A 25,691-nucleotide genomic window follows, 5' to 3' on the forward strand; every position below is an offset into this window, starting at 1 on the left:
TTTTTAAAATTCTGGTTGCTAATCACACCATTTTAAAGTGATTTGAGAGGGACAGGATTCAGGGATAGGCTACTAAAGACAGGCTCATCTTCTGTCTGTCTCACGTCATGTTACCCCATGCATTAAACCACATGTCACTGCTTGATTAAATGAAAAATATAGGCTACTGAACATGCATGGAGATCGTCATAGTTGACAGAAATCACGATTTGTGAAACACACAGCCTTTAGGCCTATTTGGTGCAAATCTTCTCCTTTACTTTGGTTATAGTCAGCGATTCACATTAACTGTAGGCTATCACCACAAGTGTATACTAAACGTTTTTGCCCAAGTTTGTGTGCCGTCATCACATTTTGCAAAATTAGGCTACCTTCGTTACTAACCTACCAGTTGATACTTTTTACGTGCATCGACTCGCGATTGATTGTGCATCTAATGGAACACTCGGTGGAGAGACTTCCACTTTCCAAGTTTCACTTTCACTGTCGTTGTGAGCTAAAAGGCTACTATATAGGAAATACTTTGAAGTTCCTTTTGAGTCCAAACATGAATAGGTTTTCTTTAACCTGTGCTACACTTTTCCACCAAGTTGTGCGAAAATTGTAGGCTACCCAGAGTTTTTTTTATGTTGACAGACAAACCGCACTACAGTAGCCTACATGGTGCAGTAAATGGAAGCTCTTCGTAGCGCGTGCAACTAACGTCTATAAAAACAATATATTTATGGAATAAAACCACCTCTGATTGCTGTTTACGGTTAAACTGTGATGATGTGAACACCAGCCAGCGGAGGGCACTTATATAGCCTAGGCTACCATGCATAGACTCGTAGGCTATATTTCCCCACAAACCAAGCGGCTGCTTGGACAAATCCACTTGAGGGGTGGGGCAGGGGGCGCGATCGTAACACACACTGAACCTGTCATGAAGAGGCCAAAATGATTGACCTGTCACCCCCCAATCCAAATGGATGCAACTGCATTTATAGGCTAAGCCTAGGTCTACATGACGGGCCGCAAATAGGCTAAATAACTTAAAAAAAAATAAAAAATCCCGGAGGTCACCGTACAGATTACCAGTCCGAGCATGTAGCCAGCTGTTGGTATGCTAATTTTAGTTCGTTGTAAACGTTTGTTTTGTTTCTGTTCAGCATTTCATACCCAGTGAACACAGAACTATGTTTTCTTTGTGTAGATTTAACATTAACATGAGCAGTAATTGTAAGTTAATGTTAGCTAACGTTAGCTGGCTTGAATGACACAATTCTAAACCTGCTTAGGCTGAACGAAATTGGCAGGCAGAATATCCATTTATATCACAAAGGGTATCTCTGGGTGTACTTTTAAAATCCGTCTGAATAATAATAATAAAAAAGTTAAAAGTAGATACATACCTTCCAAAATCGCCATATAAAGAACATATCATATGACTGATGATAAAGCAATATTAAGAACATATCATATGACTGATGATGAAGCCATATTAAGAACATATCATATGACTGATGATGAAGCAATCTAAATAACATATCGTCGCTGTCCGATACAGAACACGTATCTCCATTTTTTTTCATTTTGAGTTTTTTCGACCAATAGAATCTCCAAGTTCATGTCCTTATACTGTACACATCAAGTATCTACATGACCAATGAAAGATTGTGAAAACACGTCACGAGTCCCTCCTCCCCTAGTTCTCCCCGTTTCAAATGACTCGGCCAAGCTGAAGCGCAAACAGCCAAGCGACGTGGTGGAAACAAACACTGAGGTAAAGTGTAATTTTTGTCAACTATGTTCTTGCTTATCCTTGCTGAAATATATTTACAACTGTTATCTATCGATGTTGACATGATTGTTGTCTATGTCTAGGGTTTTACTCGTCACAAAAGTAGCGTCTCCAAAACGCCAGCTTTCACCACAGATAGCGAGCTAGTTCTAGCTATCTAGCTTGCTAAGGCCTGGTGAAAATAACATCGGTCTCATTTAGATTTAGTCCTTACTCAAACTTATCAAATTCCTTTGTGTAATATTCATGGATTAAAGTTTTTCGTTACTGTGACAGATTTCCGTCAACTGAAATGTCTGTATGTCAATTTACTTTCCGTCAGCTGAACTCAAATGGGATAGTGCTATCAGTGCTGATCGGCGAATGGGGGGGCGAGAGGTGGTGACAGGTAGTGTTTGCCTACGAATTTAGACTAGAAGCTGTAACAGTGGTGTGAATCCATTTTGCATACTGTTGTGCAAACTTAACAAGCTATGGGTAGAAATTAGAGGTAATGACCAAAACATGTTACCAAATACAGTCTGGCGAGGCATCTGATCAAGTATTTTCTTTATCCTGCCATTCCTTGCTTAGATTACACAGTTCAGTTCAGTTACACAGTTCACATAGGTTCCGTGTTGAGGGCTAAGCCATGGCTACATTGTTGTTTACGAAGGGGTCCAGGGGGAATACTCGATCGGATGCCGAACCGGTAAAGAGTTCAGTCAGATTACTTTTTTGCTTTAATCCCTGGATAATACGGTCATGTCGATTGTCACTAGGAAATATCATGCGCTCAACTTGGACGTCGCCAAAGCATTTCTGAAAGTGGTGCTAGGTTGCTACATGTGGAGATGTTAATGTACAGATTTCCCGAAATGACGCAAGGTTATGTGATGTTATGTTGCGACATGGCGCGATATATTTTTTTTCTTATGTGCATTTCTCCCTCCCCTCAGGATGTCATTTTCTTTAAAGGAGATCTGCGAGCTTGTGAACGTGAGGTATGATAGGGCACTTGAGGGAAGCGTCAGTGTGTGATCTGTTACCAACATACTAAGCAACCATAGAAGATGACTGTAGATTTTGTTCATCTATTTTTTTTTATAATTGTTCTATTAATCAGATGACGATGCTGTTCGGCGAAAGAGGAGGGCCAACCCTTCACGTTGGAAAGCAAATGTTCAAAAAAAAGGAGGATGATGGGTCAATCATACCGTGGAAGGAGAGGAAACGGAAGCATCATCAAAGAAGCAAGAAAAATGGGGGAGAGGTGCCAGAGTGCGTCCTGCCAGAAATCAAAACAAATCCAATGCTGCGAAATTGACGAAGGGCGGATGAAGGACATTTTCAAATACTTTTGGGAGAAATTGGACTGGAAAGAGAGGAGGATGTACGTGAAAACAATGGTGGAAGTGAGCGGTGTTAAGCGGCGCCGAACAGAAGCGGTCACATCTCGGAGGTCTGCTTCTCTGTTCTGTTTTTTATGTGTAGATGGGAAAAGAATAAGGGTCTGGTCAGCGGATGTTGTCTACACTTGGGATCAGGCAGAGTGGACATTCCTTAAGTGGGTAGGAAGAAGGGGAGATAGTCCCAAGAAGACAGAGAGGGTGAGGGTGACTACTGAGGAGCATAACTTTGTAAACACATTTCTTTCAAAACTTCCAAAAGTGCCGTCGCATTATTGTAGGCCCTCCTCATCCAAGCTATATTTGGAGCCTTACTTCAAATCCATTTCTCATCTGCATTCCTTGTACCAGCAGGCATGTTCAGACAACAGCATCAGAGCACTATCACGACAGGTTTTCACAGTAGCGTTCAACCAACTGAATCTTTCCTTATTTCATCCGAAAAAAGATCAATGCGACACCTGCTGTGCATTCAAAGCCGGGAACATCGAGGCTGCTGTGTGGGAGAAACACCGAAAGAAAAAAGATGATGCCAGAGAAGAAAAGGAAAATGACAAACAACTGGCTACCAACACCTGCTTAGTTCCGTGCATGGATCTGCAGAGCCTTCTCCTGTGCCCAAAACTTCAAGCGTCTGCCCTGTACTACAAGATGAAGCTTGGCGTCCACAACTTCACAATCTACAACATGGCATCACATGCAGCAAAAAATTACCTGTGGCATGAGGGTGAAGCGGGGCTCTCTGCCAGTGAATTTGCCTCGTGTATTGTACACTTTCTCAAATCCCAAGCATCGTACAGCGAGTTTGTCCTCTGGAGTGATGGATGTGGCTACCAAAACAGAAACCTCGTGCTCAGCAATGCACTGCTGAAGTTTGCAACGGAGATGAAAAAAACAGTTACTCAGAAGTACCTGGAAAGAGGCCACACCCAAATGGAGTGTGATTCAGTGCACAGTGTAATCGAGAGGAAGATGCGGGATCGGGATGTCCATGTCCCCGCAGAGTATGTAGCGGTCATCCGCGGAGCTCGTTCCCGCCCCTTCCCTTATGACGTGCAATACGTTGACCACACATTTTTCCATGACTTCAGCAAGGTCACCATCTGCAAGTCTCTCCGACCAGGCAGCAAAGTAGGAGATCCGACCGTGCATGACCTCCGGGCAATTTAATAATGTTTTTATAGACGTGTTTTCCATTAATAAATAACCATTAACAATAGCCATATCAACCTGAATTGTTTTGATTTATACATTTAAACTGCCTTCTGATTTCGTCCTAACCCTTTGCTCTTTGTTCCCCAATACCCCTTTTTTAATCTGTTCTAGATACAACATTGATGGCAGCATGGAGTACAAGTTGCTCCACTCCGATCTCTGGCAGCCCTACTCCGTCCCATCGCTGAGGAAACCATGCCTCACTGTGGTCCCACTCCATCCATCCCGTCCAAAAATCAAAGCAGCGAAGTTCAAACATCTTCAGGAACTGAAGCACGTTGTACCGAAGGATTTTCATTCATTTTTTGACTCACTGTCCCATGACTGATCACTTACAATAGCACACACTAGCACGCGCACACACACACACACAACAACGCTCGCAAACATGCGCAACACACACAATAGTGCACAATCCCTCAATCCTGTTCATTGACATGACATAAATTATACAGAAACATGCATCACTAATGAACTAACATCACTCAGATTGGCATCAAGATTAATTTAATGTTTAAATTGGTGTAGTTATACACAACTAGCAAGACCAATCAACATGACGAGCTCTGGATTCTGGTGCTTCTGAAGTTTTAACAGGTTATGTGTTGTAAAATACTTTTGATAACTTTTGGCCAAGTTTGATAACTTTTAGCTGAGGGTGGTAGGATATTGATTGAAATGTCTGTGTTTGATTGTGCCTGGAGACCTTCCCCCACCACTTATCAGTTTGTGTCTCTGTTGTTGAAATGTAAAAGTGTTTTTATACTTCGAAATATCCACATGTGATGGTGGTTTTGATGAGTAATGTTTGATTGTGCCTGGAGACCTTCCCCCACCACATATCAGTTTGTGTGTCTGTTGTTGAAATGTAAAAGTGTTTTTATACTGCCATCAACCCAGCGTTTAATGTCAGCCTTTTAAATAGATAAATAAATAAATTACGGAGAGTCAGTTTAAAATTGCCAATGCCCCAATATGACGTACGTTGACAGTGCCAAGGTTACTAGTCTTGCAATACGAACTAAATAAACGTTTCTTTGATTGTCCTGGACATAACTCTAAACCAGTCGGTAGAAACATTTTTCATCCTGATGTCTGAAACCCAGGAGTGACGAAAATCACGGTGAGTCGGTTTGAAATTGCCAATGCGGACGTCGCGCCTAGGCTATCCGTTATCCAAGCGCAGTGCAGGAATGAAAGCACATAACCGGCCCTTGATTAAAATAACGTATCTATTTTTGGCAAAGTGATGATTATATTCCCACACTATAATAGGCTACATGTATAGACCTATGACATTGATTCGTCATATCATAGGAATGCTGTGTTTTCATCAAGGGACATGAATGTTTTGGTTATACGTGTTTTTAGTCGAACAGAAACGGTATCGGATGTGCACGTATATCCTTTTACACTCGATTTAGGTACAGTGACGATTAAATTACCACACCAACAAGAATATGATGCCAATTAAAGGCATTAAGCCAAGTATGGCAATGCTGACTTCCACTGTTGTGGAGTTTCGCTGTTTTTTTTTACTTCCTGAAAAGTAGCGTTTTTGGACATACGTGTTCTGTATCGGACAGCGACGATATCATATGACTGATGATGAAGCAATATAAATAACATATAATATATGATCTATGATGAAGCCATATTAAGAACATATCATATGACTGATGATGAAGCCATATAAAGAACATATCATATATGATCTATGATGAAGCCATATTAAGAACATATCATATGACTGATGATGAAGCAATCTAAATAACATATCATATGACTGATGATGAAGCAATATAAATAACATATAATATATGACTGATGTATAAAACCGTATGAAACAGCACTGGATGTGTTGCTGTGCATTCCCTCTAGAACAGTGTTTCAGACTAAGGACCATTTACCAATGAAACCAAAACTCACGGACCACCTTGCTAAAAAAAAAAAGAGTAGACCTACTTCAACAGTATATTGCACAATCGGCCTACTCACTGAACCACCTTGCTTATTGTGTCAGACTAGGATTCATATGATTTAAACTGGCATATCTTACAAAGGCAGTGTTGTAGAACTGTTTGGATTTTACATACAAGTTGGTTCAATATGGCAAACAACTCATCGATATTATATTTTACCATGTCTGCGGACCACTTGGGATAGCTTGCGGACCATACCTGTCAACATTTAGCTTTCCAAAAAACGGGAGATTTTTTTCGGGGGGGGGGGGGGTCAGTGTTTATACCAGATCTGTGTTTGCATATTTAATACGTTTCATACACGTGTTTCAACACTGCATTTCGGTTGTTGCTTTTACCTTACCTTTACCTTACGCATGCCAGTTATGTATCCACCAGCTGCCTGCCTGCAGCCTACTTCCAAAACTCCAAAGCTGCTTGCTGTCAGATTTGGTTCCGAGGGAACAAGTTCAGTGTATCAACAACACTCAATAACAGTTTATGTGATGTGTTAATCAATTAAATTCCCAACAATTTCACAACAGCTAGTTCTGGAGTAGGCCATTCAACTAGCCCGCTTGCTTACGACAAGACTCAGGCTGCGCAGTCGGCACCCGCTTCCTTATTTGGGTTTTGGGTTGCCAGGTTTTAGCCTATGACATAACGGTTGAAATTGAAACTAAGTGATCGTGTATGTGTAGGGTGTATTTCATACACAATCTGGCAACCTGAATGGATCAATGATTTTAAAATGAAGTTTGATGGCCATGCAAATTACGGGAGTTTTCCGGGAGAAATAACAAAACGGGAGAGTGCTGGGAGATGACCTTGAAATACGGGAGAAACCCGGGAAAAATGGGAGTGTTGACAGGTATGCAGTGGTCCCCATCCCACACTTTGAGAAAGAACAATGCAGAAGTCTAATGTGAACTAAACCTTTAAGGACTAACCTGATTGGTTGATTGAAAGGCTGATTGATTGAGTGCATCAGTGTATATGTTGTGAGTTAGTGAATTAATTAGAGATTGAGAATTCATTAATGAATTGACTAATTAAAAACAACAGTAGATTGTAGAACAATCCAGTGTTTACAATCATTGTGATGTATGAGTCTTGGCTGATGGCAAAGTTCCTAAATTAAGATTGAGTTAGTCGTTAACCTGTGTAGTTTAACTCAGCCAAAGGCTTTCAGTCACTAGCCCCATATGTGACATGCACTGTGATGGCACATTAATATTGCTCTGTGGTGCAATTGAAGCTTCTGATATGTTGATATGTATAAATAGAAGTGTCAGCCAATAGCATTATGCAACAACTCCTGGCAAACTCTCTGGGTCAAGACAAACTACTTCCTCCACCAAATTAGAGGTACAGACCAGTCAGCCCAATACAAAGCACGACCCTATCGGTTATTCTCGGAATCATTCCTGGACATGTTTCTTTTATCCAACTTTTAACTCTATGAGCCACATTCCCGGCCATGGATAACACTTAGTCATTGACAAGAATCAGTTATCTTCGTTAAAGTTCCCATTTCGGCTATGACTAAGCTTATCCCATGTTTGGGAAAGCCACATATTATTGGTGTTATTCTCAGGTTAACCCAGGTTGACATACTCCCCTGTCTCTTTCCCACTATCTGGCTTTCTTGGTAGACTGGGAACACATGGCTGCATTCTTTCCCAACCACGGGATGATTGAGCAGTTGATGTCACGCACCACTTGTGTGAAAGCCTTGTGTGCTTCCTCCCGTTCAGGCTATTTACAGCCACCAGTGTGCTACACCCAGAGGCCAAAGGGAGGAATATGTGAGGTCAGAGGTCAAATGTCAGGGGTCAGAGTAGGCTGATGCCATCATTTACACATGGACACTGACAATGTACTACAAACCCGTTAAGAGGGTATCCAAGGTACTACATATCCTTTAAGAGGGTATCCAATATACTCCATACCCGTTAAGAGGGTACCCAATTAGTTTACAACTGACACAAAGCTCCTATCAGCCACAACAACATTACAGAGTGCAATTCTAGGTGCTCCAGGTGCACATTGGCGAGAGAGAGCTTGGCGTGAAGTTGTTGTATTTGCTTTAAAGGTGCACAATGTGTATTTGCTTTAATATGTTGAACATATTTGAGCAGTTTTACTTTCTTTTTGTGTGATTTCACCGACATAACAAATGAACAGGAAAACAGTCACATGTAAACCAACAATAGTAAACTATTACTATAAACACAAACCCTATGCTACTATACAATAAAGTAGCCTGGTCAAATCAGTTCCATATCGCGGAATGACTTTGAAGTTCTTCAGAGTCCTATTTTTACAACCCTGCTGTCTATACCACGTCCATTACGGACACTATCATCACTACTGTCACTGGCACCTCCAGCTATGTTGGGCAGAGGGTCGAAATAAGCATGGTATGCTTAGTGGACACTGTCGAAAAAGACGCACCTCCATTCACAGACGCTCCGTGACTATCAGTCAATAGACGATCGATCATATTCTCCAAAAGGCAGATATTCTCCTTCAGAATCAGAATAGGTGAATAACAGACCCAAGACTTCATTACACGTGAATTGTTTTTTCAACATTTGGTGTATTTCTGCTTCATTTGTGCAAAACTAAGGCCCGCATCGCTTCCGCGTTATGGAGGAAATGCACGCCTTCTTCATGTGTTTCTCGCGTGTTTTCGCAAACTTCCTGAAACCTTTGGAAAAAAAAGGTTGAGCTTGAATCGAAGCTCTGGGTGTCTGCCAACTAGTGGTCAAGAGTACAAATGAGATTTTACACTGTACTCACGTCTATCGTCTATTTTATTCAGTAATGACGCTTGTCGCAATATTGCGACATGGGCGGTTAGAGGGTTAAGGCGAGACACTACAGGTGAATGGGGTAAAATTTTTAACAAGCAGATATTACTATGAAACTTCCCCAGTTGATTACTTACATTAATATGAGAAAAACATGTATTACAAGTTTGCTGTAATTTAATGTTTACATATGCAAATTATGCATTATCTAATTAAATATGCGCTAATTTGCATACATTTTAAGGCACGAAACCTGAGCATTGGATACAGCCAGGTTCAAAATTATGTTTTCATTGTGTTTAGATATTAGATGGGGAAACATTTACAGAGAATTTATGAATATCTACTTTTGTTATCCTGTAAATCAGAAATTTATGTCACTAGCCCTAAAAAATCGATTTTTTCCCATGTTTTTAGGCATAAAATGTCATGTAAGTCAGGCTAGGAATAAATATATCAACAAACCCCTCTGTAGAAATCTTCGACATATAGTTAGGTATATATCTAGAAAGTTTGGTGTATGTATGTGCTTCTGAAGTGGAGTTTTTGAGCTTAGAGTGTGAGAGGAAACTCATTTTGAGAAAACAGCCTTGAAAGACAGCCAATGAGATTCCGTTCTCAGCCTAGACTTGCCTTTGAACTTTCGCGATTGGTTGCTGATACAAAGGAAGTGTCCATATATGGATCAGGAAAAATAGAGATTTCCAACGGTAGTACACATGATATGTTTTGGACCACGGTCGCGGGGGGGGGGGGGGGGGGCGGGCATGCAAGGTTAGAATGCTAACTTTTGCTGAATTTAGGAGAAATATACAGGCGCGAGTAGACACAATATAATGAAATAAACACCTAAATATGTAAATCGGACTTTTTTGTTGTAGTAGTGTGATAGAATACATGCTAAGGTAACATACTAGCTCAAAATCTCGAAATTGACCAGTGCATGAAAAAACGATGTTTTCACCTGCTGTGTCTCGCCTTAATGTAAATGTGGCTAAGCCTCCATCCAGTCTGGGGCAAGAAAAGGCCATACAAAACCATCTCCATCCAGGGTTTCCGTTGTCCGGTAATTACCGGACATTGGCCGGAAAATGTCCGACAAAATGAAATCTCTCCGGTCAAATTGTCCGATTGAAATTGGCTAATAATCCCGTCCCCCTAACGCAATCTGAATTTGAGAATAAGCCTTAAAATGTAAGCCTATATTAAAGCAATACATCCTCTGGCTATGTTTTTTAAATGTACAGGCTGTACCATTTGAAAGCTATTAAACAACACGCATAGCCTATGCTGCTTTTTAAATAGGAAACATTTCAAATAGGAAGCGCACGCTTAAAACGTCCATGTTAAACAACGGTTCAAACATGGCCAGGCCCAGGCAGACTAGCCTTAAAAGTTTTTTCAGAGGCCAGACGCGATGGATGATAAATTGGTAACGTCTGAAGCCTCAGATGTCCGGTCAACTCCACCACCACCAGATAAAAAGCAGAAGTGTCGGGCGTAGCCTATCTGTCGGAATCATGACGTTGGAAGTGGAGTTGCGGGGTTGCGGCCTCTCCAAGACACTGTCATTCTCCGTGTACACTGGACATGCAACTGTGTTCTGTACTTAAAGCATACAGTAGGCCTATGCTTTCTCTGTCTATGATCTGCAGGGTTAGGGCCTCCTCGACGAGGAGATTGCTGGTCCGCGCATAATTTCCGGCACAATTAAACGGTATCATTGAACCGCGGACCGAAAGAAAAAGAAACGAAACATTTCCCAGAATAGGAAACATTTCTTAATTTATTGTTATCAAATAAAGAGGCATAGCCTTAGGGGGTAGTGGTGTGAGCGCTCATTCTTATGTGTGCTCATTCATTCATCTGTGCAAGTTAAACAGTGGAACCACTGGAGATAATGTGGGTAGCAGCAACAAACAGCGTAGCCTTTTTAAAACAATGAACGAAGCTGCCATGAAAACATAGATACTGGCTAGATCTTGTTAGGCATGTTTACGTAAGTCAAAGTCAAAGTCTGCTTTATTGTCAATTTCTTCACATGCCAAGACATACAAAGAGATTGAAATTACGTTTCCCACTATCCCACGGTGGAGACAAGACATATTTTACCAATTAAGTCCACAGACAAACATAACATTCAGTAAACAATAAAAAGTAAATAAGAAGGCACATACAATGAAGAAATAAGAGCAGCAAAATTAGGCTAATGAACATGTTGCATTCTATTCAGCCTGATTATGTCATTAGTTTTCCTCAACTTGACTAGGTAGGCTAATTAAGAAGTGATAATAGGATATTTGACCGGAATTAAATTTAAGTGGAATCACTGCTTTCCATGAATATGGACATCAATAGAAAACAGAAAAGTCCACTGTACCACTTCTTTGTTATTTTTTTGTTGTCTTTTATTTATCCAGGTGATTCCCATCAAGATCAAAATCTATTCAGGGAGCCCTGCAGCCAAACAAAACACTGTCATGGGGGGTGGTTAGCTGGGTATAGGGCCCAGTTAAGTATAAGTATATATAACCAGCCGTGGCCTACTGGTTAGCACTTCGGACCTGTAACCGGAGGGTTGCCGGTTTGAACCCTGACCAGTAGGCCACGGCTGAAGTGCCCTTGAGCAAGACACCTAACCCCTCACTGCTCCCCGAGCGCCGCTGTTGATGCAGGCAGCTCACTGCGCCGGGATTAGTGTGTGCTTCACCTCACTGTGTGTACACTGTGTGCTGTGTGTGTTTCACTAATTCACAGATTGGGATAAATGCAGAGACCAAATTTCCCTCACGGGATCAAAAGAGTATATATACTTATACTTAAGTGATTCAACTCGCAGTGTCTTCATTGATCACATGAATAATAGACCACTAACATACACACACGCACACACACTTAAATACTGGGACCACCTAAAATGCCACAGCCACACTCTAAAAACTCTGAGTTGAAAAGATGGAACGATACTCAAACGGTACTCAAAATGCTATCAGGGGAAGAACAAAACACATTTCCATCTGGGGGAGAACAAAACACATTTATTTACGATACTCAAACGGTACTCAAAATGCTACTAGGGAGAACAAAACACATTTTTTTGGCTGGTCAAATCTCGCATTAGTAAAACCAGGCCATGTCTTCCTTACAAGCCACAGTGTTAGTCAGACACTCAGAGTACGCCGCAACGTTACATAACGGTAACCCAGCTTACATGGAAACAGCATTCAATCAAAAAGCACCGGCCAATATTCCATTTTTATCAGTTCACCTTCCCATGAATTGCACTTCTTGTTGTAATGTTTGGACAGAAGCCTCTGGTCTGATAAGCACTCTGGGGTTTCTGGGTAGTTGGAAAACTGACCCCCAGCAGCAACAATCTTCAGCAGACAGGGGGGCTATAAAGCTGCACGGGGGGGTGCAGAGTGCCCGGCTGCTCTCTATCTGGATGAGGACTCAGACTTTTTGTGTGTGTGTGTCTGTGGGTGTGTGTGGGTAAACTACATGGTGCATTACACACACACACTTTCAAAGACTACTCCAGCACACAGCCATGCTGAACACCAACTAGGTCAAGGTGTCTCTACCCTGCTGAAAAAAACAGCTAGAAACCAGCTTATGGTGGTAGCTGGTTTTAGCTGGTCTTTGCTGGTTTTCTTCTAGCTCTTGCTGGTCTTTGCTGGTGTAGCTGGTTGGGCCACCTGCTGGATATGCTGGCGTGACCATCTGAGGAAGCTGGTCATGCTGGTGACCAGCCTGTCAAGCTGGTCATGCTGGTTTGCTAGAATGACCAACATAAGCTGGCATGGCCAGTTAAACCAGCACTATAGACCAGCAACACCAGCTAAAATGACCAGCTTGAGGTGGTATGATGTGCCAAACCAGCAGAATTACCATCATAAGCTGGGAAAACAGCTGAAGGTATGTTTTCGCAAGAGTTTTGCTGGTCTAGCAGGTCAACCATCATAGGGTGGTCAAACAAGCTGGTCAACCAGCAAACCACCTTTAGCTGGTCAGGCTGTTTTAGAGGTACTTAGCACTTAGAGGTGTGATAAATAACTGGTGAGGTGGGGGAAGACAAGCACACTGAGGGGAAGAGAGAACGATAAGACGAGAGGAAGAGTGCGGAGGACATCACAGAGTAGACGCAGGCGACGTACACAAGAGTAGAAGAGTAGGACCAGCAGGTTCCTCAGGCCCCCAGCAGGTTACTGTAGGAGCAGCAGGTTCCTCAGGCCCCCAGTAGGTTACTGTAAGAGCAGCAGGTTCCTCAGGCCCCCAGCAGGTTACCGTAGGAGCAGCAGGTTCCTCAGGCCCCCTGGTAGGTAGGAGCAGCAGGTTCCTCAGGCCCCCGGTAGGTTACTGTAGGAGCAGCAGGTTCCTCAGGCCCCCGGTAGGTTACTGTAGGAGCAGCAGGTTCCTCAGGCCCCCGGTAGGTTCCTCAGGCCCCCTGGTAGGTAGGACCAGCAGGTTCCTCAGGCCCCCAGCAGGTTACCGTAGGAGCAGCAGGTTCCTCAGGCCCCCTGGTAGGTAGGAGCAGCAGGTTCCTCACGCCCCCGGTAGGTTACTGTAGGAGCAGCAGGTTCCTCAGGCCCCTGGTAGGTTCCTCAGGCCCCCTGGTAGGTAGGACCAGCAGGTTCCTCAGGCCCCCTGGTAGGTTCCTCAGGCCCCCAGCAGGTTACCGTAGGAGCAGCAGGTTCCTCAGGCCCCCAGTAGGTTACTGTAGGAGCAGCAGGTTCCTCAGGCCCCCAGTAGGTTACCGTAGGAGCAGCAGTTCCTGAAATGACTGCAGTCATATAGAGATGAGGCTCTCACGTCTGGGTAGGATCACAGATGACTCAGGGTAAAGTGTGTGTGTGTGTGTGATTGTATGAATGAGAAAGCTTTCAGTATATTCCTGCTTACATAAAGATTGCTATACCCCCCCCCCCCCCCCCCCATAACCCCATCTCATCCTGTGTTTAACTTCCTTGTTCGAGGACCCAGCCTCTCCCTCACTAAAAGCCTTGAGAGCTTTTTCCGCTCCTCAACGTTCCTGCCCTGCTTCCGCAGCCTCCTGGAGTGTTCAGTCTGCAAAAACAATGAAAAACTGCAATATTTATACAGCCGCTTACGCAACGCCCAGGCCACGGCATCACAGCCAGACCCAGAAATGAGGTACAGTCTCCATGTGGAACGGGGGGTGGTGTGTGTGTGTGAGTGTGTGGCATTATGGTAACTATAAGAACATGATTTTTAAAAACTGCAAATGCACACGTGTAATAACAGAGTGAATCAACAACATAAATCCAGTATAATATAAATATATAATAAATGTATATGAATGTATAATATAAATGTCTAATAAATGTATAATATAAGTGTATATAAATGCATAATCTATGTATAATATAAATGTAGGTGTATTTGTACAGCCTTTATCAAGCATAGAAGCACAAGGTGTTTTGCCCACTATAACAGAGACATACCAAAGCATACTCAAACAAGAATGAAATAACTTTTTGTGGATTATGGCTTTTAATCTTCTGGGTTCTTTATCGGTGGCTTAATGCCCGAGTGCACTGGCTTCTGTTAAGGTTCTGTCTTCTGTTAAGGTTCTGTCTTGCATGGGATATGTTGTTGAAGTCCTGCACAATGACAAAGACTTCAGGACTGAGGAAGAAAAATCGTCCCCATTCAATACTTTTTTTCATGTCCTTTTATCCAACCAAAATGCGTGTGTGTGTGTGTTTGCGTGTCTGTGTAAATGTGTGTGTGTGTAACTTTGTGTGCGCGTGTGGTGTGTAAATGTGTGTGTGGTGTGTAAATGTGTGTGTATGTGTGTAAATGTGTGTGTGTGTAACTATGTGTGCGCGTGTAAATGTGTGTGTGTGTGTGTGTGTAACTATGTGTGCGCGTGTGGTGTGTAACTGTGTGTGTGTGTTTAAGGGCTTGTGGAGACATGTGTTCCAAATGTGCAGTTGAGTGTTGCATAGAGGGACTGTAAACACTTCTGTGAGAGCGGCCAGCTGTCCAGCCCCCCCCCCCCCCCATCCAACTACTGCATACGTGCACCCCCCCAACTACTGGAGAGCATACTACCCCCCCCCCCCCCAACTACTAGAGAGCATACTACCCCCCCCCCCCTCAACTACTAGAGAGCATACTACTCCCCCCCCCAACTACTAGAGAACTACTAGAGAGCATACTACTCCCCCCCCCCCCAACTACTAGAGAGCACCCCCCCCCCTCAACTACTAGAGAGCATACCTCCCAGCTACTAGAGAGTATATTGGGGGGCAGCTGTGGCCTACTGGTTAGCGTTTCGGACTTGTAACCGGAGGGTTGCCGGTTCGAACCCCGACCAGTAGGCACGGCTGAAGTGCCCTTGAGCAAGGCACCTAACCCCTCACTGCTCCCTGAGCGCCGCTGTTGTTGCAGACAGCAGGCAGCTCACTGCGCCGGGATTAGTGTGTCACGGATGTAATTCACGGATTGGGATAAATGCAGAGACCAAATATTTCCCTCACGGGATCAAAAGAGCATATATACATATACTTACTTATATATACTTACATGTATACCCCCTCCACCAGCTACTAGAAAGCACCCCCCCCCCCCAACTACTAGAGAGCATACCCCCCCTATGTGTGTATGTGCTTATTGGTCCCCCCCACCGCCAAGCATGATTTACTAGCTACAGACCCCCCCCACCGCCAAGCGTGAAACTATAGCTCATATACTTAATGCAAGAATAATGTCGTTATGGATTTGTTATTTTGGCTTATATTCAGCGAGCAGCTTATCAGTGCTAACATTATTGTATCCTAGTTCAAGATAACACTAACGTGGTCTTCTACCTCCGTACGAAGAGTCAGAGATCATCAGGTGATTCAACGTTAGGGGTCCCGGCAGCCACAAGCACAACTCGGTAACTAACCGACAAGCGTGAAAGGCAGAGCTAGAATTTCAGGTGTGTCCCTCCTTGGCTAATGTATTCTAAAGATGGAGGTCAAAACACGGCTGTCGCTATATGGACGACTCTCCTGCCTCTATTTTACACTATACGGGTGACTCTCCACATCTTGCTACACATTAATTATCTTTGATACGGGTGACTCTCCTGCCTATTTTAAATGGCAGATTCTACACTTACGAGAATATTACGATTTGTTGGTGGAAGTAATTACATATGAATGAGCACATATTTTTGTTATTAGATTTTTGCTAAGAATCAACTCAAGAAATTACGCAATGTAGGTTTAAACTTGCCATCAAATCAAACTGGGGTTTATATATTATAGGTATCCATACATACCAAGATGTGAGTCATGCATGGGCGAGAGAGAGAGAGAGAGAGACTGATTCGTTGAAAGAATGAATGAATACTGAATGTACATGAGCATGTGTGTGTGTTTGTGTGTGTGATTCTGTGTGTGTGTTTGTGTGTGTGTGATTGTGTGTGTGTTTCAAGAATTAAAGAATGTGAAGTAAGCATGTTCAGCTCTAACACATAAAGGGTTGAGTGATGAGGGACTTCCTTGTGGGCTGCAAGGTCACACAGGGGTCACAGGTTAGACAGGAGCATGTGTTGCGGCCATTTCATCGTGTGCAGACTAATTCTCAACTGGATGGTCATTTCTACTGGTAAGAATCTGCTATCTGGCTGGACATATCTGCTGCTACCTGGATGGTCATTTCTGCTGATGTTTACTGCATTCCAGTGATTTCTGGCTTCTCTGACTTCATTCAATTAACCCTTAGAACCCTAAGCTGTTTTTGGGGCATTTTCACTACCTTTATTCATAAGGATTTATTCTGGTCATTGTAAGTGCCACACACACATATTATATATTGTTTTTTTCAGGAGAATCATTTCATGTATTAATACTAGCATTGATTTTATTTTGATTTTTAAAGAATTAAAATATAAAAAGTGTATCATAAAAATTCTTATATTTCGACATGTATCTCACCACAGCAAGCTCACAGCTCTACATGTATTTCATGTGTGTGTAGGGCAGACTGTCCTGAATCGGGCAATATAATTGCCATGTTGGAGGGATACTCTGGGGCTGAGCAATTTACAGAAATATGTGCTGTGTGATTTACGGAAATAAATGCCATTTTTTATTTAGTGATGAAAAATGACCTTTCTGCGCTCCATATCTGTGACACAAACTGATCTGACCTGACTTGACCCGAGGTTGCGTGTTAGCCTGCGTGCCTATGTGTATGCAGTCATAATAATTCTCAACTTTTTACTGCATTGCCATGAACAAAGTAAAGGCAAAAAAGGTGTTTATTTGTTGAAGAAATTGGGATGCAATGTGAGCCTTGAATTGGATGCCATGCAGGAATTTGCTAGGATCTCAAAACCGGATTATGAACATGCTTTGCCATAGAGAAACACATGATAGCGTTGGATTATAAACATGCTTTGCCACAAGAACAGACAAAAACATGGGGTTAGTCCAGCTATATGAAGTTATTGTTTTGCTGTCACTTCATCTGTTTTATAACCCAGAAGGATGTACTTGGTATCAAATGATAGCTCTGAGTCTCCTCTTTCATCTGACATGTGTGGCATATCTATGCGATCACGGGTTCGCTAGTAATTCAAACGAGAGTAATGGGTGCGCAGGTGAACGCAGAGAAGTATAGACTGTAAATATGATGCAATTTGATTTAATTTCATGATTTTTTTATTTATTTTCATACTTGATCGTACAGACAAGTGTGTAGTCTCTTTGGAAAGCCCCACTTCTGCTCTGTCATGCAATAAAGGTTTCATCTCGCTGCGATGAACAGTTCCGGAGCAATGTAACAGAGAAGAAAGGGTGTGTTTTTTGACGCACTTTGCGTCAATCGGGTTCTAAGGGTTAAACCATCAAGACAGAGTTTTTTTGTATGTTTTTTGGTCTCTCTCTCCTTGTGGTTGACTCCACGCCATTAAAGGGAACCAGAGACCCAACACACAGGTCTACTGACATAGACAGCCAACACACAGGTCTACTGACATAGAGGGCTAGCACACAGGTCTACTGACATAGAGAGCAAACACACAGGTCTACTGACACAAAGAGCCAACACACAGGTCTACTGACATAGAGGGCCAGCACACAGGTCTACTGACACAAAGAGCAAACACACAGGTCTACTGACATAGAGGACCTAGCGGAGCATGCAGGGCAGAGGCTGGGTATAAAACATGGTTTGGGAGGAACGGGAGTTGCATAATGTACACAGACTCAGCACACAGTCACACACATCGACACAGCCACACGATTTCCTCACACACACATTGACATGCCACTCCATTTTCCTCACACATACACACACGTGCACACAAACATTGACATGTCAGTGTGTTTTCCCCCTACATCATCACACACACACATTGACATGTCAGCCCATACAAAAATGTGATATATGGCAATATATGAACATATATGTCAAATAACAGGGACTTATTATTTTACTTATATGGACATATATGTGATTCAAATATTTATGTCAAACATATATTCAAAGCTATATGTCCATACATGCATACAAAATATTTTAATTTCCCATATAAGATGCTATATATCTTCATATACTATATCCAATTATTTGTTTTCCAAATATATGGAGAAGTTTATGTGTGAATATGTGACAGACTTATATGTAGTCTCTATATATGGTGGCATACATATCCATACACTAGATTCCACTACTTATTTTCTAAATATATGGAGAACTTTATGTGTGAATATGTGGCAGACATATTTGTAGTCTTCATATATGGTGGCATACATATCCATACACTTGATTCCATTACTTATTAAATGGAGAACAGTGTGAATTTGTTTATGTCTTGGCGTCACAGGTATGATGTCGACTATGCTGCTCAGCATCTTTTGCCTTATGTGTCAATGTTTTGTGTGGAGCGCTTTGGGTTGCACTATATGCATACAAAAAATGTGTGAGGCCACAGCTACTTTAAATATAACGGATGCTTATCTCATCTTGATATGCGCATGCGCACACAGCAATACCCATCCCCCACCCTTGACTGACTTTTGAAATCCAACCCATGGTGACTTCAACCGTCACTTTTCTGTCCTGTCATGCATCTGACTGTGTAAGCTGTACAAACTCTGCTGTCATCATATCCAAGGTAAGAAGGCCTTTAGTAAACAGGAATTAGTTAGAAAAATATTGTTTTTATAATGTAATGTTAACCAAATCCGTTTGTTAACAGTCTAACCATCATGTTAGAATTAGCTAACGTTAATGTTATCAATTAGCTATCGATAACGTTAGCGAGCTAATATTGCTAACGTTAGCGATGTTAGCTGTTAATGTTAACTTTTCCATTAACTAACTTTACCATTATGTGAAATATCTAGAATGGTAGCTAGTTAACATCATATCCAACAAAAAGCCTGTCTGAGATGTCGTTATGAATATAAGTTTTAGTTTGAATGAAATGTCAGGTGTGAGTAAGTTAGCTAGCAGCTAACCTAGCTATAACTTACATTTAAAGTGGCTGCTAATAACCATGCAGGCTAACGTGAACATTAGTAGGCCTAAATGGATCTTTAGTTTGTGAAGGGTAGTGTTAAGCCATCCTTACAACAGAAGATTTTGACAAGATCTGGGAAAGATTATTGAAAGATAGTCTTTTGAGTAATGCTTGAATGGGGGCATTAGTTAAAAGACTTCAATCTTTCAAGAATCTTTCCCAAATCCTGTCAAAAGTATTCTGATGTATGGATCATTAGGCTACATGTTCATCTCATAGCCCTTATTTAAGCTTACTTGTGCCAAGGCGTGTGTTTATTAAAGATGCATGTGAAGGTAGTAGTGCTTCAGTGATGGTCTTTTCATGTTCTGTGTGTTTTACAGCATATTAATCTTCTCTGTTCCCTGTTTGCAGGTGGTGATTTGTGAGGACTGCTGCCCTGAGAACACTGAGTGCATTCTGCATGCCAAATCAATGTGTGCCACTTCCATACAGGGAAAAAGTTTCTACCTGGAGAGTGTAGCCTACTCACTGTTTGTGTGGGAAAACTCAACTTTAATAAAAGGTTAAACAAATATTTTGTGTGTTTTCTTTGGAACATCAACAATGTTATATTTCTGAAATATACATATATTGTGACATATTTCTATAACTGTGACATAGCAGAACATTACATATATTTTGCAATATATTTTTGAGTGCAAATATATGTCCATAGACATATTTGCAATATATTGGTATCCCTAGTATGTGTACAAATACATAACTTATCATATATTAACATATATGCAACTGACATATATTTGTAATATATTTGTATATCTGGGAAAATATATGTGACATATATATAAAACGGCCAATTTTGCTATATTTTGAAATATATTTGACATGTATGTGTATATATGTGACTTATATGTGTGAGACATACATTGACATATACATAATATATGTACTTTACATATATTGCCATATATCACATTTTTGTATGGGAGTGTGTCAACCCCCACATCACCACAGACCACCTCTCACCCCCTATTCACCCCCCACCACCTCTCACATCACCACAGACCACATCACTGCACCCCTCACCTCTCACATCATCACAGACCACTTCTCACCTCCCATCTTCAAAACTCTCTACCCTGCCTCCCTCCCACTCGCTTACACCAGAAGCCTAAAAATAGCTCTGCAAGGGGAGAGGGATGTGTGTGTGTGTGTGTAGGGGAGGGGTGCAGTCTGGGCTGTGCTGACGTTCAAGGAGCTGCTTGTTTTGGACGTTTAATAGGATTGTGCAGCAGCCTGGTACCTTTTTCCTTCTGCACCTACACAGATAACTCAGTCTGGCTCTGCTCTAATCTCTGCAACATAGACACACACACATTCAGATGCTCAAACACACACATAATCTCTCTCACATATATCGAGGGCTGAGAAGCAAGAGGGCGTAAGTGACATTTCACCAACTTTACAGTAGAGCCAAAACAAAGAATGGGCGTAGTTTCCTCTTATTTTCTGTACTGATTTGACCTATTTAAAGCACATGTATTAACCCAGATGGATGACGCAATACTAAATGAATAATAATTTATCTTTTTAAAAAAATATTTTCTACATTTCCAAATTTAAGAAATAGTCACATACGCCTTTTTGGCACCAATATGTTAATGTCATTTGGATATGACATATGGTCGTATCTGATTATTTCATGAGCAAAAAAGAATATGAATGTGCTTGTAAATGAGCAACAGTCATTTTTACACAATGAAAGGCAGTAAAAAAATATTTATATTAGATGATTTATTTCAATGCTATTTATTTTTTATTCGTTGCACTATCAATAGACAGACATTAGGAGAGGTGCATCAATATCCATACATTAATGACATTAACTAAACTAATCATGTGAACAAAGTGAATAAAATATTTTTAAAACTTTTTAAAATTGCTATTATGTATTCATCTCACTTGTTGAACTCTGATTCCATACTATCAGTGGTTTAGACAACAATATGTATTAAAATGTTTTCAAAGTTTTAAGTATCTGCAACAATATTCATTAATTCATGACATTGACTAAACTCATGTAAACACAAAATTAACAAATTAATTTAAAAAAATGTTGCTATACAACTAGACAACCATAGGAATTAATATATTTTTAAGAATTTGGAGTATGTACAACACTATTCATGAATGAATGACATTAACTAATCAGGTGAACAAAATGTTCAGAAACTTTTAAGCTATGCATTACATCTCAGTTGATTCAGAAGCCTTCAAAGAGGTAAAAGTCCCCCCTCTGCCTGCTCCACTGCATTGTTCACATCCTGTGCCTGTAAGCCTAGCACTGCACTGTCTCCCTCCTGTATCAGAGTATCACTTTGCTCACTCTCCTGTCTCTCTTTTCTGCTCTCTCTCTCTCTCTCTCCTGTGTCTGCTCTCCTGTAATACATAAACACACTATGTAAGCTGTTTCTGCAATTGTCTGTAGAGTCCTACCCCCACCCAAATTCAAACATGTTGAATTGAAAGTCTATTTTTTTATATAGCACACTTAAAACTTACCATCCCATGCCTGTGCTACAGCTCTCTCTCTCTCCTGTGCTTGCTCCACTTCTCTCTCTCTCTCCTGTACTGCTGTGATACGTAAACATACATGTAAACAATCTGTAATTATCTTCATAACCCAACCGACCAACTAAACAGTGATCAAAGATGCTATATAGGCTATTTGTTTACTAGCTATTTAGGCAACTAGCTTATGCTAAACTAGCCAGCTAAAGATATCTTTACTGAAATATGTTAATATTAAAACGTATTCTTATTCTCATGAGTCTGACTCAGGGCATCTTCTATAATATGTAAACATGTCTAACTAAACAGTGATCAAACAAACATGCTGAAATAGGCTACTCAGGCAACTAGCTTTTGCTTGCTAAAGGCTAAACTAGCCAGCTAAAGGCTAACTCATACTAGCTAATGGGATACTTTAGCCTGCTGAATGTTGAAGAAATATCCTCATCAGTCTGACTCATGGCATTTTCTATTATACGCATACATGTAAACTGTTTCTCTTATGATCTGCAGAACCCCCTTCATCTGATTTGTAGCTAAACAGTGACCACACACACATGCTGAAATAGGCTATTTAGTAGGCTAGCTAGTTGGGCAACTAGGTTTTGCTTGCTAAAGGCTAAACTAGCCAGCTAAAGGCTAACTCATACTATCTAATGGGATACTTTAGCCTGCTGAAAAATGTTGAACAAATATCCTCATCAGTCTGACTCATGGCATTTTCTATTATATGCATACATGTAAACTGTTTCTCTTATGATCTGCAGAACCCCCTTCATCTGATTTGTAGCTAAACAGTGACCACACAAATATGCTGAAATAGGCTATTTAGTAGGCTAGCTAGTTGGGCAACTAGCTTCTGCTCGCTAGAGGCTAAACTAGCCAGCTAAAAGCTTATGGATAACTTTACTGAAACAATTGGGGAGTTACAACTTACCCTTATCACTTGTTGGTGTTAACTGGCACAGTACTTCTTCAGTGTTAAACAACACTTTTTTCCTGCAGTGTTTTCTAGTCTGACTTTCAGCCATTTTGACTTAATATCTCATGCTTTCTCAGTGCCTTCTGACTCCAACTGTTTATGTATGTTCACAGTTAAGACCTTTGGTTTTTGTTTAATAACTTTAAATGTATAAATATTCTACTTATATAATTGTGTCAGTTAGAAAGAGCTCACCAAGAGCTTTCAGGTGATATATATAACTCAATTTTGACCAAAATGTCACTTACGCCCTCTTGCTTCTCAGCCCTCGATATGTTATTAAGCCAAGTGTCAATGCCTCTACATCTGTTATTGAGCCCAGTGTTAATGCATCTGCAGGTGTTATTGAGCCCAGTGTTAATGCCTCTGCATGTGTTATTGAGCCCAGTGTTAATGCTCTACGCTCTAACACACCTTATATGTGATTTTGGGAACTCTGTGATGAATGGAAATGAAATATATGACGATCGAAAACTCATGAAAACGCAAGATCTGGACATTTTATCTGGACGTTTGATCTTAACTCGGCTTTTGATGGTTGCCGCTTTGTTTCGAATCAGTCACTGATTAGCCTATCAGTGACATGCACGCCAGGTCAAAATCAGGTCATTTATTTTCGTGGGTTTATCACTAGGTGGCAGGTCTCGTTAGATCTCTTCCCAGAAACTTTGCAGGCAACACTTCTCAGGTGCTGAAGGGAGAAATGAAAAAGTCGAAGAAAAAGATATTGCAGCAGGTGCGTTTTTGCCAGACAACGCTGGATGAGTCCACCTTTCTACTAAGACAAGATGACTCAGACCACAACAGGTCAAAAACATTACAAGGAGTGACTGAACACCGTGCTGAGGAGGGAGTTCCATCTCCACCACAAGCCGGGCCTAGTGAGTGGGTGGTAGGCCGAGTCGCGCTTGCAAGAGGGCACGCACTTGCCAGAGTGCCGAATATGTGATAGTGACTCATAAAAGACGCAATATCTCCATTTCTAGAAAAAAAAACAGGGATTTTGATGAAAACTAGCCACTGTTTAGCTTGGGATTTCTCAGGAACAGAGATGTGTAGAAATACACGGTTTGCACCCACTGGGAGCTTAAACTCTCACCTTTCAAATGATCCATTGTATGTGTTCATATAACACAGAATATGCTGTGGCTGTACAAAAATCATCAACAATGGTCTAGATTGCTGGCACTCTAGGACAAAGCTTCCGAAAACAGCTTGGCATTCAATGAGTTAATGCATCTGCATGTGTTATTGAGCCCAGTGTTAATGCATCTGCATGTGTTATTGAGCCCAGTGTTAATGCATCTACATGTGTTACTGATCCCAGTGTTAATGTCAGTGTGTTATTGAGCCCAGTGTTAACCCTTTAGGCGCCAGGTTTAAAAAAAAACATAATTCGATTTTTACATCAAAATTTCAAAAGGCCATGGCTTGCAAGTGGTCAGAGATAAAGTCCTACTGTAAATGTGAAAATCATTGAGTATGGACAAAAGTTTATGAAGGGGGTAAATTTACACATCTAATTTGCATATTGTGACGTCACTGGATGACAACCACCTCGAATTATGCACATTTTAGTAAATACTGGATGTTGAACATATATTTGAGCAGTTTTGCTTACTTTTTTGTCATTTCACCCACATAACACCTGAACAGGAAAGCAGTCACATGTAAACCAACAATAGTAAACTATTACTATAACCACAAACCTTATTCTACTATACAATAAAGTAGCCTGGTCAAATCAGTTCCTATCGCGGGTGACTTTGTAGTTCTTCAGAGCCCTATTTCTACAACCCCTGCTGTTTTTACTACGTCCATTACGGACACCATCATCACCTTTACCACTGGCACCTTCAGCTACGTTGGGCAGAGGGTCGACATAAGCATGGCATGCTTAGTGAACACTGTCGCAAAGACGCACCTCCATTCACAGACGTACCGTGACTAGACGATCGCTCATATTCTCCAAAAGGCAGATATTCTCCTTCAGAATCAGACTAGGTAAATAACAGACCCAAGACTTCATCACATGTGAACTTTTTCTTCAACATTTGGTGTATATCTGCCTCAATTTGTGCAAAACTATGGTCTGCATTGCTTCCGTGTTATGGAAGAAATGCACGTCTTCTTATGTGTTTCTTGTGTGTAATCGCGTGTAATACCACGTCCATTACGGACACTATCATCACTATTACCACTGGCACCTACAGCTATGTTGGGCAGAGGGTCGAAATAAGCATGCGATGTGAACACTGTCAGTGAACACTGTCGCAAAGACGCCAAGACGCACCTCCATTCACGGACGCTCCGTGACTATCACTGCCAATAGACGATTGATCGTATCCTCCAAAATGCAGATTTGATCCTTTAGAATCAGAACAGATGAATAAAAGACCCGATACTTCATCACACGTGAATTTTTTTTTCAACATTTGGTGTATTTCTGCTTCAATTTGTGCAAAACTATGGCCCGCATCGCTTCC

The 25,691-nt window shown here is 41.4% G+C and overlaps 1 long non-coding RNA gene across 1 annotated transcript; it reads left to right on the forward strand.

Moving 5' to 3' along the window:
- The first annotated feature begins 8,855 nt into the window (after window positions 1–8,855).
- On the forward strand, window positions 8,856–25,435 carry LOC121680265. Its single transcript, XR_006021622.1, has 3 exons — window positions 8,856–8,894; window positions 25,142–25,209; window positions 25,419–25,435. It is a non-coding gene; the product is annotated as an uncharacterized LOC121680265 (long non-coding RNA).
- The last annotated feature ends 256 nt before the right edge of the window (window positions 25,436–25,691 follow it).

This window comes from Alosa sapidissima, chromosome 13 (assembly GCF_018492685.1).
Source record: "Alosa sapidissima isolate fAloSap1 chromosome 13, fAloSap1.pri, whole genome shotgun sequence".
NCBI classification, from domain to species: Eukaryota; Metazoa; Chordata; class Actinopteri; order Clupeiformes; family Clupeidae; genus Alosa; species Alosa sapidissima.